Consider the following 16,243-nt stretch of genomic DNA (forward strand, 5'->3'; position numbering starts at 1 on the left):
AGATCATTGGGGATAAAATGTTGTGATTTTTAGTTATTAATTTGGAAGTAAAATAAAATTAGAATTACAACTGACACTGTATCCAAAGATAAGATTCCAGGTGAATTAAAGATCTAAATATAAGGAAAAATAACCACCAAATTATAAAAAATAGTACAAGAAAATAACATTGAACAGGGAAAGTTTTTTTTTTAAAGTAAGCCATAAATACCAGAAGCCATAAAAGAAAATATTGTCAGATTTGACAGTATGAAAATTTCTTTTTGAAAAAAGACATCATAAATAAGATCAAAAGACAAACAGCAGAGGGGATTTCCCTGGTGGTCCAGTGGTTAAGAATCTGCCTGCCAATGCAGGGGATATTGGTTCGATCCCTGGTGGGGGAAGATCCCATGTGCTGCGGGGCAAATAAGCCCATGCGCCACAACTACTGAGCTTGCGCTCTAGAGCCTGCAAGCTGCAACTACTGAGTCCACGTGCCACAACTACTGAAGTCCGCGTGCCTAGAGCCCCTGCTCTGCAACAAGAGAGGCCACCACAATGAGAAGCCCGCACACCGCAACGAAGAGTAACCCCTGATCGCCGCAACTAGAGAAAAGCCCATGCACAGCAATGAAAACCCAACACAGCCAAAAAAAAATTAATTAATTTAAAAAAATTCTTTAAAAAAAACCACATATCACAAGCATTTTGTCGTGAAGAGTAGCCCCTGCTGGCCACAACTAGAGAAAGCCCACGTGCAGCAACGAAGACCCAGTGCAGCCAAAAAACCAAAAAAACCAAAAAAAAACCAAAAAAAAGACAGGCAGCAGAGAGGAAGAAAATATTTGCAACATACAGAGCAGAGAATAGGTTACTATCCATTATATATAAAAAGTTTCTACAAGTTAATAAAAACAATCGAATTATTTGAAAAGATAATTTATAAAAGAATACGAACAACTTAGAAACTCATCTCACCAGCAAACTAAAATAAGGCTGATTTGCTATTTTCTACCCATCACATTGGCTAAAGTTCAAAAGCAAAATAATATATAATTCATGCTTTTGGGAAATGAGCAATCACATACATCCTTGGTAGGATTAGAAATCTAAATTCATACCAAGTTTTGGAAGGCGATGTGTAATATCTATTCAATTTTAATTCAATTTCTAGGAATTCATCCTATAGAAATACTTATCCATGTACAATCATAAGTAATATATGGGTAAAAGATGTTTTATTTAGCAGTTGACAAGAATAAAAAACCAAGACAAAACTAGTTCATTCCCTATTTCTGTTACATAGTCTTTCTTTGAACAGGGTACAATTGATTATTAAGCTTACCCTCAACAAATTACAATTTTATCTTTCTGAAATTACACCCAATTTACTTTGATTGGAGGGCATTTCTAAACTCTTCAGTCACACTTTCCACACAACACCTCATTCACTGTGTATGAGTTTTGCTATTTTAACTCTCAGAAGGCAATCTTATTTTCTAGCACCCACGTATGAGCAATTAGAAGACTGGTAAAATGCCACATGAATTCAATATATTATTAATTTTCCTTTCCCACTTTTGAGTCAAGTGGGCTGTTTCTCTTATGGGCTCATCATCACGTTGCTGAGGCAGAGGAATCTTTGGTGGAAGGTATGGTGGTAGGGGATGCAGAGGAGAAGGGAACCAAAACATAATAAATTGTTAGTAAGTGCCTGGCACCATAAAAAGCACTGGGTCACACCTTGAATGATTTTACTCTGCAGGAGACATTTGGCCATATCTGGGGATATTTTTGGTTGTCACAACTAGGAGGTTCTTACTGGCATCTAGTGGGCAGAGGCCGAGGATGCTGCTAAACAACCTAAAATGCACAGGACAAGCCCCCACAACAAAGGATTATCCAGTCCAAAATGTCAATCGATACTATTGATATAAGGCAATATAAAGCATCTTACATAGATATCTCATTAATATTCCCAACAACCCTATGAAGTTGGAACAGTAGAAAGTCTCTTAGTAGACTCACACTAAATCAACTCACTAAACCAATTAACTGGCATTCTCCCTTTCCTCCATAAAACACAATGAACGAAGACCAGGGCACACAAAGTGCTCAAGGCTGACCACTGACAAGAATGCTTGTGCACTTCTGCTTCATCAATACAGCTGTGCTTACCAAGTTGCTTTTGTTACTGGACCTTCTAATTTTCTTATTATCGTAATTATGTAATTTAATAACATATCACATGAATCAGAATTTTTCAATCTTGACGCTGACATAAATCAATGATATCATTACAGGAGTGCAAATATAAAAGGAGGGACTTCCCTGGTGGCACAGTGGTTAAGAATCTGCCTGCCAATGCAGGGGACATGGGTTCGAGCCCTGATCTGGGAAGATCCCACATGCCGTGGAGCAACTAAGCCTGTGTGCCACAACTACTGAGCCTGCGCTCTAGAGCCCGCGAGCCACAACTACTGAGCCTGTGTGCCAAAACTACTGAAGCCTTTGTGCCTAGAGCCTGTGCTCCACAACAAGAGAAGCCACCACAATGAGAAGCCCACACACTGCAATGAAGAGTAGCCCCTGCTCGCTGCAACTAGAGAAAGCCTGCACGCAGCAATGAAGACCCAATGCAGCCATAAATTAATTAATTTAAAAAAACCAAATATAGAAGGAATTGTTTCTATGATAACTGACACGGCAGAGACTGGCTAGACCTCACTAACCTAACTCCTGGACATACAACTGGACCACATTTCCCAGACCCCTTTGCCTTGGATGGGACCATACTTCTACTTCTCACCAGTGGAGTGTGAAGAGAGGCGGTATGCATCTCTTCTAGGCTGAGGTAGTTAAAGGGTAGGTATGCCTTCATTATCCTCTTTCCTTCTCTTTCCCCTGCTTGTCACCTGATCCACCCAAAACAGTAACTTCAGAAACCACGTATTGAATACTCCATGGCCAAAACTGAAGGACCTTGCACCCGTGAATGACGTTTGGAGGAGAGTCACTCACCAACTAGGAGCAACGCTTTTGGCCTTTATGTGAATAAGAAAAAAAATTCTATTGTTCTTGAACCATTATACATTTTGGGGCTTGTTGTTAGAGCAAGTTGTGTTTCCTTAATTACTTAAGTGGGTTAAAGACTCTGGAAATACAGGCATGCCTTGGAGATACTGAAGATTCAGCTCCAGACCACCGCAATAAAGTGAGTCACACGAATGTCTTTGGTTTCCCAGTGCATATAAAAGTTATGTTTACATTATACTGTAGTCTATTAAGTGTGCAATAGCATTATGTCTAAAAACACTGTATATGCCTTAATTTAAAAATACTTTATTGTGGGAGGGAGGGAGACGCAAGAGGGAAGAGATATGGGGATATATGTATATGTATAGCTGATTCACTTTGTTATAAAGCAGAAACTAACACACCATTGTAAAGCAATTATACTCCAATAAAGATGTTTAAAAAAATTCCCAGAAATTTAAAGTTGAGCCAAAAATAATGAAAAAAGAAAAAAACTTTATTGACCCCCTCTTGTGAGAGCACCAGAATCACAACTAACTAACTACTGAACAGTCATCGGCAGGAAGACATTGGAACTCACCAAAAAAGATACCCCACATCGAAAGACAAAGGAGAAGCCACAATGAGATGGTAGAAGGGATGCAATCACAATAAAACCAAATCCCATAACTGCTGGGTGGGTGACTCACAAACTGGAGAGCACTTATACCACAGAAGTCCACCCACTGGAGTGAAGGTTCTGAGCCCCATGTCAGGCTTCCCAACCTGGGGGTCCGGCAATGGGAGGAGGAATTTCTAGAGAATCAGAATTTGAAGACTAGCAGGATTTGATTGCAGGACTTCGACAGGACTGGGGAAAACAGAGACTCCACTCTTGGAAGACACACACAAAGTAGTGTGTGCACTGGGACCCAGGGGAAAGAGCAGTGACCCCATAGGACACTCAGCCAGACCTACCTGCTAGTATTGGAGGGTCTCCTGCCAAGGTGGGGGGTGGCTGTGGCTCACTGTGGGGACAAGGACACTGGCAGCAGAAGTTCTGGGAAGTAATCCTTCGTGTGAGTCCTCCCAGAGTCCACCATTAGTCCCACCAAAGAGCCAGGTAGGCTCTAGTGCTGGGTCACCTCAGGCCAAACAACCAACAGGGAGGGAACCCAGCATCACCCATCAGCATACAAGCAGATTCAAGTTTTACTGAGCTCTGCCCACCTGAGCAACACCCAGCTCTACTCACCACCCGTCCCTCCCATCAGGAAGCTTGCACAAGCCTCTTAGATAGCCTCATCCACGAGAGGGCAGACAGCAGAAGCAAGAAGAACCACAATTCTTCAGCCTGTGGAAGGAAAACCACATTCACAGAAAGATAGACAAAATGAAAAGGCAGAGGACTTTGTACAAGATGAAGGAAGAAGATAAAACCCCAGAAAAACAACTAAATGAAGTAGAGAGAGGAACCTTCCAGAAAAATAATTCAGAATACTGATAGTGAAGATGCTCCGGGACCTCGGAAAAAGAATGGAGGCAAAGAGCGAGAAGATGCAAGAAATGTTTAACAAAGACCTAGAAGAATTAAAGAACAAACACCTAGAAGAATTAAAGAACAAACAAACAGAGACGAACAATACAATAACTGAAATGAAAAATACACTAGAAGGAATCAATAGAAGAGTAACTGAGGCAGAAGAACGGATAAGTGACCTGGAAGACAGAATGGTGGAATTCACTGCTGTGGAACAGAATAAAGAAAAAAGAATGAAAAGAAATGAAGACAGCCTAAGAGACCTCTGGGACAACATTAAATGCATCAACATTCACATTATAGGGGTCCCAGAAGGAGAAGGAGAGAGAAAGGACCCGAGAAAATATTTGAAGATATTATAGTCAAAAACTTCCCTAACATGGGAAAGGAAATAGTCACCCAAGTCCAGGAAGTTCAGAGAGTCCCAGGGAGGATAAACCCAAGGGGAAACATGCCAAGACACATAGTAATCAAATTGACAAAAATTAAAGACAAAGAAAAATTGTTGAAAGCAACAAGGGAAACATGACAAATAACATACAAGGGAACTCCCATAAGGTTAACAGCTGATTTCTCAGCAGAAGCTCTACAAGCCAGAAGGGAGTGGCATGATATACTTAAAGTGATGAAAGAGAAGAAGCTACAACCAAGATTACTCTACCCGGCAAGGATCTCATTCAGATTCGACGGAGAAATCAAAAGCTTTACAGACAAGCAAAAGCTAAGAGAATTCAGCACCACCAAACCAGCTCTACAACAAATGCTAAAGGAACTTCTCTAAGTGGGAAACACAAGAGAAGAAAAGGACCTACAAAAACAAACCCATAACAATTAAGAAAATGGTAATAGGAACATACATATCGATAATTACCTTAAACGTGCATGGATTAAATGTTCCAACCAAAAGACACAGGCTCGCTGAATGGGTACAAAAACAAGATCCATATATATGCTGTCTACAAGAGACCCACTTCAGACCTAGGGACACATGTAGACTAAAAGTGAGGGGATGGAAAAAGATATTCCATGCAAATTGAAATCAAAAGAAAGCTGGAGTAGCAATACTCATATCAGATAAAATAGACTTTAAAATAAAGATTGTTACAAGAGACAAAGAAGGACACTACATAATGATCAAGGGATCAATCCAAGAGGAAGATATAACAATTATAAATATATATGCACCCAACATAGGAGCACCTCAATACATAAGGCAACTGCTAACAGCTATAAAAGAGGAAATCAGCAGTAACACAATAATAGTGGGGGAGTTTAACACCTCACTTACACCAATGGACAGATCATCCAGACAGAAAATTAATAAGGAAACACAAGCTTTAAGTGACACAGTAGACCAGAGAGATTTAATTGATATTTATAGGACATTCCATCCAAAAACAGCAGATTACACTTTCTTCTCAAGTGCACACGGAACAATCTCCAGGATAGATCACATTCTGGGTCACAAATCAAGCCTCGGTAAATTTAAGAAAATTGAAATCATATCAAGCATCTTGTCTGACCACAACGCTATGAGATCAGAAATCAATCACAGGGAAAAAATCGTAAAAAACACAAACACATGGAGGCTAAACAATACGTTACTAAATAACCAAGAGATCACTGAAAAAATCAAAGAGGAAATCAAAAAATACCTAGAGATAAATTACAATGAAATCATGATGACCCAAAACCTGTGGGATGCAGCAAAAGCAGTTCTAAGAGGGTAGTTTATAGCAATACGATCCTACCTCAAGAAACAAGAAAAATTTCAAATAAACAATCTAACCTTACACCTAAAGGAAGTAGAGAAAGAAGAACAAACTAAACCCAAAGTTAGTAGAAGAAAAGAAATCATACAGATCAGAGCAGAAATAAATGAAATAGTAACAAAGAAAACAATAGCAAAGATCAATAACACTAAAAGCTCATTCTTTGAGAAGATAAACAAAATTGATAACCCTTTAGCCAAACTCATCAAGAAAAAGAGGGAGAGGACTCAAATCAATAAAATTAGAAATGAAAAAGGAGAAGTTACAACAGACACCGCAGAAATACAGAGCATCCTAAGAGACTATTACAAGCAACTCTATGCCGATAAAATGGACAACCTGGAAGAAATGGACAAATGCTGAGAAAGGTATAACCTTCCAAGACTGAACCAGGAAGAAATAGAAAATATGAACAGACAAATCACAAGTAATGAAATTGAAACTATGATTAAAAATCTTCTAACAAACAAAAGTCCAGGACCAGATGGCTTCACAGGTGAATTCTATCAAACATTTAGAGAAGAGCTAACACCCATCCTTCTCAAACTCTTCCAAAATATTGCAGAGGAAGGAACACTCCCAAACTCATGCTATGAAGCCACCACCATCACCCTGATACCAAAACCAGACAAAGATACTACAAAAAAAGAAAATTACAAATCACTGATGAATATAGATGCAAAAATCCTCAACAAAATACTAGCAAACAGAATCCAACAGCACATTAAAAGGATCATACACCATGATCAAGTGGGATTTATCCCAGGGATGCAAGGGTTCTTCAATATATGCAAATCAATCAATGGGATACACCATATTAACAAACTGAAGAATAAAAACCATATGATCATCTCAATAGATGCAGAAAAAGCTTTTGACAAAATTCAACACCCATTTATGATAAAAACTCTCCAGAAGGTGGGCATAGAGGGAACCTACTTCAACATAATAAAGGCCATATATGACAAACGCACAGCAAACATCATTCTCAATGGTGAAAAACTGAAAGCATTTCCTCTAAGATCAGGAACAAGACAAGGATGTCCACTCTTGCCACTATTATTCAACAGAGTTTTGGAAGTCCTAACCACGGCAATCAGAGAAGAAAAAGAAATAAAGGGAATGCAAATTGGAAAAGAAGCAGTAAAACTGTCACTGTTTGCAGATGACATGATTCTATACATAGAGAATCCTAAAGATGCCACCAGAAAACTACTAGAGCTAATCAATGAATTTGGTAAAGTTGCAGGATACAAAATCAATGCACAGAAATCTCTTGCATTCCTATACACTGACAACAAAAGATCAGAAAGAGAAATTAAGGAAACAATCCCATTCACCATTGCAACAAAAAGAGTAAAATACCTAGGAATAAACCTACCTAAGGAGGTAAAAGACCTGTACTCAGAAAACTATAAGACACTGATGAAAGTAATCAAAGATGACACAAACAGATGGAGAGATATACCACGTTCTTGGATTGGAAGAATCAATATTGTGAAAATGACTATACTACCCAAAGCAATCTACAGATTCAATGCAATCCCTATCAAATTACCAGTGGCATTTTTTACAGAACTAGAACCAAAAATCTTAAAATTTGTATGGAGACGCAAAAGACTCCGAATAGCCAAAGCAGTCTTGAGGGAAAAAAACGGAGCTGGAGGAATCAGACTCCCTGACTTCAGACTATACTACAGTGCTACAGTAATCAAGACAATATGGTACTGGCACAAAAACAGAAATATAGATCAGTGGAACAGGATAGAAAGCCCAGAGATAAACCCATGCACCTATGGTCAACTAATCTATGACAAAGGAGGCAAGGATATACAATGGAGAAAAGATCTTCTCTTCAATAAGTGGTGCTGGGAAAACTGGACAGCTATATGTAAAAGAATGAAATTAGAATACTCCCTAACACCATACACAAAAATAAACTCAAAATGGATTAGAGACCTAAATATAAGACTGGACACTATAAAACTCTTAGAGGAAAACATAGGAAGAACACTCTTTGACATAAATCACAGCAGGATCTTTTTTGATCCACCTCCTAGAGTAATGGAAATAAAAACAAAAATAAACAAATGGGACCTAATGAAACTTCAAAGCTTTTGCACAGCAAAGGAAACCATAAACAAGACGAAAAGACAACCTTCAGAATGGGAGAAAATATTTGCAAATGAATCAACGGACAAAGGATTAATCTCCAAAATATATAAACAGCTCATTCAGCTCAATATTAAAGAAACAAATACCGCAATCCAAAAATGGGCAGAAGACCTAAATAGACATTTCTCCAAAGAAGACATACAGACGGCCACGAAGCACATGAAAAGCTGCTCAACATCACTAATTATTAGAGAAATGCAAATCAAAACTACAATGAGGTATCACCTCACTCCTGTTAGAATGGGCATCATCAGAAAATCTACAAACAACAAATGCTGGCGAGGGTGTGAAGAAAAGGGAACCCTCTTGCACTGTTGGTGGGAATGTAAATTGATACAGCCACTATGGAGAACAATATGGAGGTTCCTTAAAAAACTAAAAATAGAATTACCATATGACCCAGCAATCCCACTACTGGGCATATACCCAGAGAAAACCGTAATTCAAAAAGACACATGCACCCGAATGTTCATTGCAGCACTATTTACAATAGCCAGGTCATGGAAGCAACCTAAATGCCCATCAACAGACAAATGGATAAAGAAGTTGTGGTACATATATACAATGGACTATTATTCAGCCATAAAAAGGAACGAAATTGAGTCATTTGTTGAGAAGTGGATGGATCTAGAGACTGTCATACAGAGTGAAATAAGTCAGAAAGAGAAAAACAAATATTGTATATTAACGCATGTATGTGGAACCTAGAAAAATGGTTCAGATGAGCCGGTCTGCAAGGCAGAAGTTGAGACACAGATGTAGAGAATGGACATATGGACACCAAGGGGGGAAAACTGCGGTGGGGTGGGGATGGTGGTGTGCTGAATTGGGTGATTGGGATTGACATGTATACACTGATGTGTATAAAATTGATGCCTAATAAGAACCTGCAGTATAAAAAAACAAACAAACAAAACAACTAATACTAAACTTTCATTGGGTTATTTGTATGGAAATATGTTAATATAAATGTTTCAGACATTACATGAAATTTCTAAAAATCTTATATTTGTATTTGTATGGAAATATGTATGGAAATATGTTAATATAAATGTTTCAGACATTAACAAAAAAAGATCACTGATCACAGATCACTATAACAAATATAATAATAATAGTAAAATATGATATATTGTGAGAATTAGTAAAATGTGACACAGAGACACAAAGTGAGTAAATGCTGTTGGAAAAAATGGTGCTGGCAGACTTGCTTGACGTGGGGTTGCCACAAACTTTCAATTTGTAAAAAACTGCAATAAAGCGAAGCACAATAAAACAAGGTATGCCTGTACTTCTAAAAGCGAGTCCCTCAAAATTTGCCATTATATTAGGTGTAGGGCAGAAAATGGTATAATATTGGGAATGAAATCATAAACATCTAAAGTACATTTTATAGTCATATTTCTTTTTAAGTCTTTTAAGCTCTTACACCATTTTGAAGAAATCATTAACTACGCATTACTAGCATGGTTCATGCAAGAAAGTCATCTTGGAATCCAACCAGCAAACCCAGAGGCCTGGCCTTACATCAAAAGATTGACCTATACACGTACTTCTAGCTATTTTAAGTTGAAATGTTTAAAGTAAATATGTACTGTTTTTTAATGATTTCTTGCTTTAACTGAGTTTTTGAGATAACCTACTTTCCACTAGTCCCAATCAATCCCACTGAATGAGAGGGCTTCCAGTGTTCAACCATTTTACAAATGAGAAAACTGAGGTTCAGGAGGTAAGGTGACTTCACAAATCTCCAAAGCAAGTGGCAGAGCTAGAATCCACCTCCAGACTCCCAAACTCTCCACTGTTACTCCATGTGGTGGCTCTCCTTCCTCTTGGGAGCTCTGACACTGCTGAGCCAGACACAGGCCACCGTCTCTGTATCTGATGGAGAAGCCAGTGTGGCTTTCAGAGGCTTATTACAAACAATGAGTTGCAAATGCTCCCATGGAAGTTGATCATTTGGCAAATGCTTTAGTTTACGGAGGTATTTAACTGCATGAAGAATAGAGCCAAGCCGCACAGCCCTGGCTGCATGTCAGTCCTGCCCAGAGCCCTTAGCAGAGGCTCCCCCTCAGTGCAGCTGGTGTCCCGTGCCTGCAGGGCTGTGGCTGCCAGACCTTGGGAGATGCTCTTGAGTCTCAGGCTCCCTCTCACTGACACAGAACTTTCTGTACAGTTTACAAACAGATTTCTGACATATTACTTTTTTTTTTGGCACGGCTTGCAGGATCTCAGTTCAGTTCCCAGACCAGGGATTGAACCCAGGGCCATGGCAGTGAAAGCCCAGAATCCTAACCACTAGGCCATCACGGAACTCCGCCTGACATGTTATCTTGGTTGAGCTTCTCAACCATCTTTAAGGTCAGTGGGACAGATTTTACCTCATTTTGCAGAAAATTGAGCTGAGAGAGGTTAAGTAATTTCCCTAAGTCCCATGGCTACTATGTGTCAGGGATAGAGCTGAGCTATAAACCCAGGTGTGTGCTTTCAGCTCCGTGTTCCTTCTGCCACACCACATGACCTTCTCCTGCTGCCCTGCCAAATCCCATCACCCCAAAGCCTGGTGCCTCTTTAGTGGAACAGCTTGGTGTCCCAGTGAGAGAACACCTTTGAAGGCGAGCAGCCTCAGTTTGAGTCAGGGCTCTGACTCTTATCAGCCTGAGCTGCAGTTTTCTCATCTTTTGCATGGGAAAGAATCACCATACCAGCTCACACAGGAGTGGTGAGGATCGTGCGTGCATTTGGTGAAAGCCACCATCACAGTGTCTGGCTCACAGTAGGGCATCAGTCCCCACCATTGTCTGTACCTGAGTGTTGATGTCTGCTCTGCACCGGTGCCTCTCGTTCCACCCTCACAATGGGCTATGTGTAGGGCCTTCCAGCCTGGCTGGGAATTTCCCAAGAGCAGGGACCATGTCCCCTTTATGAAAAATACTTTGAAGTGGCTCCTGCCCTTGAGCAGGAGACCTGAATTCTAGTCTTGTGTCACTTTCTTCCTCTGATCCTCAATTTTCCCATTTGTAAACTGAAGGGGTTTGACTAGATGATCTCTAAGGTCCTTCTGAATGATGATATTCCATGGTTTCCCTCACCCAGACTGGACCCTGAAGACGGAGGGACTGTGGCCACTTTTGCCCTGGATACTTCCTACCCCTAGCCCAGTGCCTGGGAGAGGGCTCCGCACATTCACAAATGTTTAGGTGCACAGCGTTGTGTGCTGAGTATGATGCTGCCATCTCTGGGGAGACACACAAGGAAGAGAAAGCAGTCCTATCCCCCAGGACTCCTACCCACCAAGAGTTCCACCCTCTGGTCTCATTGAGGAGACAGCAACAGCCACATGAAAACACCAAGGGTACTTAGTTCAGGCCCTGGGAGTCTCTCCCTTGGAGGAATCCAAACAACCCCCTAACAGACTTCCTCACTTCTAGTATCTCCCCTTGCTAATTCATCCCCATGCAGCTGCCAGATACACAAAGGCCAGATCTGATCAGATCACTTACTGGCTTTGAAGCCTTCAATGCTCCTTCTCTCTTTCTGGTGAAAATCTGAACTCATTAGCATGGCACCAAACCCTTTGCTGTCCGATCCCAGCCTGCCCCGAGGGCTCCAGTCATCATCACTACTCATTGGCACCCAGACGCTGATCATTTGGGACTTCCTACTCTCATTCCCATCCCTAGCCCCAGTCTTCCAGCCTGCTTGAAAGCCTCTGCAACCCCCATGATTTGCTTGACCTGTTTAGGTACAATCCAATCACATTTCATTTACTTATTTCATCCCAACATTTCAGCCTGAAGTGCCCTTATCACCAGGAATTCCAGAATCTTCCTTTCCTCTCTCATTCCCCGCTATTCCACTGTACACAATTGCCTAGCAACCTGGGCGCTACTCAGTCCAAAGAGATTAGAGTGTGAGAAAAGTCAATGTATAAGAAAGATCAGAGTCATGCAAGATAAACCAGGACGGGTTGCCTGGAAACAGAGAACTTTCAGCAGGATTTAGAGTGTACGAGAACTTCGGCAGGTAGATGTGTTGGCAATGGGGAAGGGAGGACCCCTGAAGTATGGGATCAGTAGCTAAGGGGTGGAAAAAAGCAGCGCCTCTGGCTCAGAATGCAGTGACTTCACTTGATAAATTCCAGTCTGGTAAGGCTTTCAGAAAGTGGGTGAGCTCATTCAATGCTGATATTGTTCCAAATTGGTATAGTCCTTGAGAGCCATAAAATATGTTCATGTCTTTGACAAGTAACCCTGCCCATGAAAATTTATGCTTTAAGGAAATAATTCAATGGAACACCAAATGCTCTTTGAACAATAGTGTTCATAGAGGCATTCTACATAGTAGAGAACATTTGGAAGCAATCAATAGTTCAACAATAGGAGCTGGTTAAATAAAATATGAAACGTCTAGATAATGAAGTGTTAGGAGATACTAAAACTGATAATTAAAGTTTGTACTCTTCAATTCTGAATTAACAATTCAGCAAATATGGATGGAGGGTGCTGTATTAGTTTGTTAGGGCTGCTGTAACAAAGTACCACAGACTGGGTTGCTTAAACACCAGAAATTTATTTTCCCACAGTTCTGGAGGCTGGAAGTCTGAGATCAAGGTGTCAGCAGGGTTGGTTTCTTCTGAGGCCTCTCTCCTTGGCTTGTAGATGTGTCTTCTCCCTTTGTCTGCACATGGTCTTCCCTCTGTGTGTGCCTGTGTCCTAATTTCCTCTTATAAGGACACCAGTCCTATTGGATTAGGCCCACTCTAATGATTTCTTTTTAACTTAATTAATTACCTCTTTAAATATCCTATCTCCATATACAGTCACATTCTGAGGTATAGTGAATTAAGACTTCAACGTATGAATACTGGGGGGACATGATGGCTTTTTCTGTATCTGAGACTGCACCGTGGGTTTGGGGGACTGATATGAAAAAGACACAGTCACTGGTTGCCAAACATCTATAGACAAGAAAAAGTCTGGCTTTGATGGAAGGATAGAACTCTGACAAGGCCAGGGGGTGGGGTGGGCAGGGAACAATTAGGGCAAAGGCCCGGAAGCAAAGCACAGATCGCACTTGACCTCTGTGAAGTGATTGTTGGGTGTTGTACACACAGGGTTCAAAGGCTATAATTCCAAAGTGATTTTATTTTTTCTCCTACTTCCCTTTAAAATTTATTCAGCTGGGAAATTTCCTCCTCTGCTCCTGAACAAAAACTCATACAGTCTTATGACTTCCTGGTCACTCTTAGGTAATAAGCCTTTTGGGTCATGTTAAGTTGTTATACTCTGTCCCAGTTTAGAAATTAATAATTTAAATAATCAAATTGATTAAATCAAAGCTTCCATCTTAAGTTACAGCCCCTTGTCTGGCTGGGCCACTTGCTGCGGATGGGCTATCTGGGGCAGGGAGCTGGGTGATGTTAACATTTTCCCTCTATTCATCTTCCTTCTCTCTGCCTCTGTTTCTGGCCCCTTCTGGATTGGGGTTGAGGGAGGGAGAAGAAGATAGACTATTCCTATACGCATATTATCTCCATGGCTAGAACAGGATCCTCTTGGCTGGGGAAGATTTTTGCCAGGTGTGGACTGGTCAGCCAAGAGCAGGGAGAATAGGAGCCAAGATCTCTCGGCTGCCAAAGGGGTGATGCAGCCCAGTTTGTGGTTTCTCAAATATTACTTCAATCAACTCCGATCATTAATGATCTTATGACTGCAGCTGGCTCTTTTGAGAACCTCTCAGGCCAAGAAACAAAGTCAACTCCAAAGGAAACTGCAATGCAAATTGAGCTTCTGGGACCATATTTAACTTTACATTCTCCATGGAAGTGGTAGGAGAGATCAGAGGCAGTGAACCTCATGGAAGAGAAGCAAGGTCAGAGCTTGTCTGGGGTCTCACAGTGGAGAGGCGCTGTGTCCTGGATCTGCAGACCTCTGGCCCCAGAGGTGTTGCATTACTTGCTTGAATGAGGCAGTATGATGTTAAAAACATAGGCTTTGGGGTCACACAGCTGATTCTATCTCTATATTAATTAGCTCTGTGGCCTTGAATAAGTCACTTAGCTTCTCAGTTTTATCTAGTTTTCAGAGTTGTCATGAGGAGTACAACATATAAAATATACAAAAGCATCCAGTACCTGGTATATGAAAGGTCATAAATTAATTTTATTTGTTTCCCCTCCCCTCATTAATGCTGAAATGCAGACGTTTCCTGAGTCAATGAAAGACTACAGTCATGAGATGTGGTTGGGCTGATTCCCCAGGATGTGGGACCTTGTTGAGAGTTTCCAGGACCTGAGGGTAACCCAGGTAACAACATGGGGAAGGATATAGTTAGAGCTGTCCAGGCAGCAAGGATACTCGGACAATCTGTTTCCCTTCCTGAATCTCGAGCTACTCCTAGTGCCCTGATCTCACCCAGCCCCAGGCCCAGAAGGCTCACTCTCTAGGCAAATGGATTCCTAATAGCCATTGGCCGAGACTTCAGGGTTGTGGTCCTCATGGCCTCACTAGGAGAGGTCCACTTCCTGCCTTTCTCCATTGGCCACCAGCCAAGTGGCCAGCTTCCCATCAGGCTGTGGCTGTTCCTCCTGTGGGCCCAGCTTGGTAGGGACACAGTCTCCACTCTTCCTGTTTCCACGAGCAAGGGCTTCTCTGGGGTATCACTCCTGGTTTCTCTCATTCCCCCGAGGATCAAGGGATCAACTTACTCGATTAATGATTTTGAGGAAGGAACTGAATATAAGTAGGGAGTCCTCCTGGATTCTGTCTTGAGATCTGCGCTCTGAACTGTTCTGTCTACTCTGTGTGAGCTTAGAGAGCATGACCTGTATCTTCAGAACAGGCTTACTGCAGGGTGGGGAGTGGGGTGTGGTGGGGGGATGGAGAGTGGGTCAAAGTATAATTTTAAAAAACGTTAAAAAACATTACTTCTATACAAATATGGAAGAATATATGTCAAAGCTCTGTTTAAGTCATTAATAAGAAAATGTTAAAGCTGGGTCTTAAAAGCATTTGATGAAGAAATTTATATAGTTAGAAAAGGAATGCTGAAATAAGTTAGATGCAAAATATACTCCCATGCAATAAAATGATAGCCTTTGCAGTTATCGTCTCTATCAAACAGATATAGCTTGGGTCTCTATCAGACAAAAATCTACATATTAACATGTAATATTAATGAATGTTAACAAATCTGGGCCCTAATACATAGTCAATAAAAGTCAAGCAAAGACTAATTTCTCCTGGAGAATTAAATAAATCTTGGTGGGGCTGTTAGACAGTGATCCAGTATAATACTGAGACAACAAGTAGTCATGTTTTTGCATTATTTCCAAGATTTTGATAATTCTGGGTAATTCATTTTTTTGTTGTTGTTTGTTTGTTTTTATTTTTGGCTGCGTTAGGCCTTCATTGCTGCGCGTGGGCTTCCTCTAGTTGCAGCCAGCCGGGGCTACTCTTCGTTGCGGTGCATGGGCTTCTCATTGCAGTGGTTTCTCTTGTTGCAGAGCATGGGCTCTAGATGCGTGGACTTCAGTAGTTGTGACTCGTGGGCTCTAGAGCTCAAGCTCAGTAGTTGTGGCACATGGGCTGAGTTGCTCCGTGGCATGTGGGATCTTCCCAGACCAGGGCTTGAACCCGTGTCCCCTGCATTGGCAGGTGGATTCTTAACCACTGCGCCACCAGGGAAGTCCTGGGTAATTCTTAATAAGGGATAAATTCAGTACTGGGGAGGGGATATTAGCAAGCACAGCACATCT

Source organism: Balaenoptera physalus (assembly GCF_965194825.1).
Source record: "Balaenoptera physalus genome assembly, chromosome: 1".
In the NCBI taxonomy this organism is placed as follows: domain Eukaryota; kingdom Metazoa; phylum Chordata; class Mammalia; order Artiodactyla; family Balaenopteridae; genus Balaenoptera; species Balaenoptera physalus.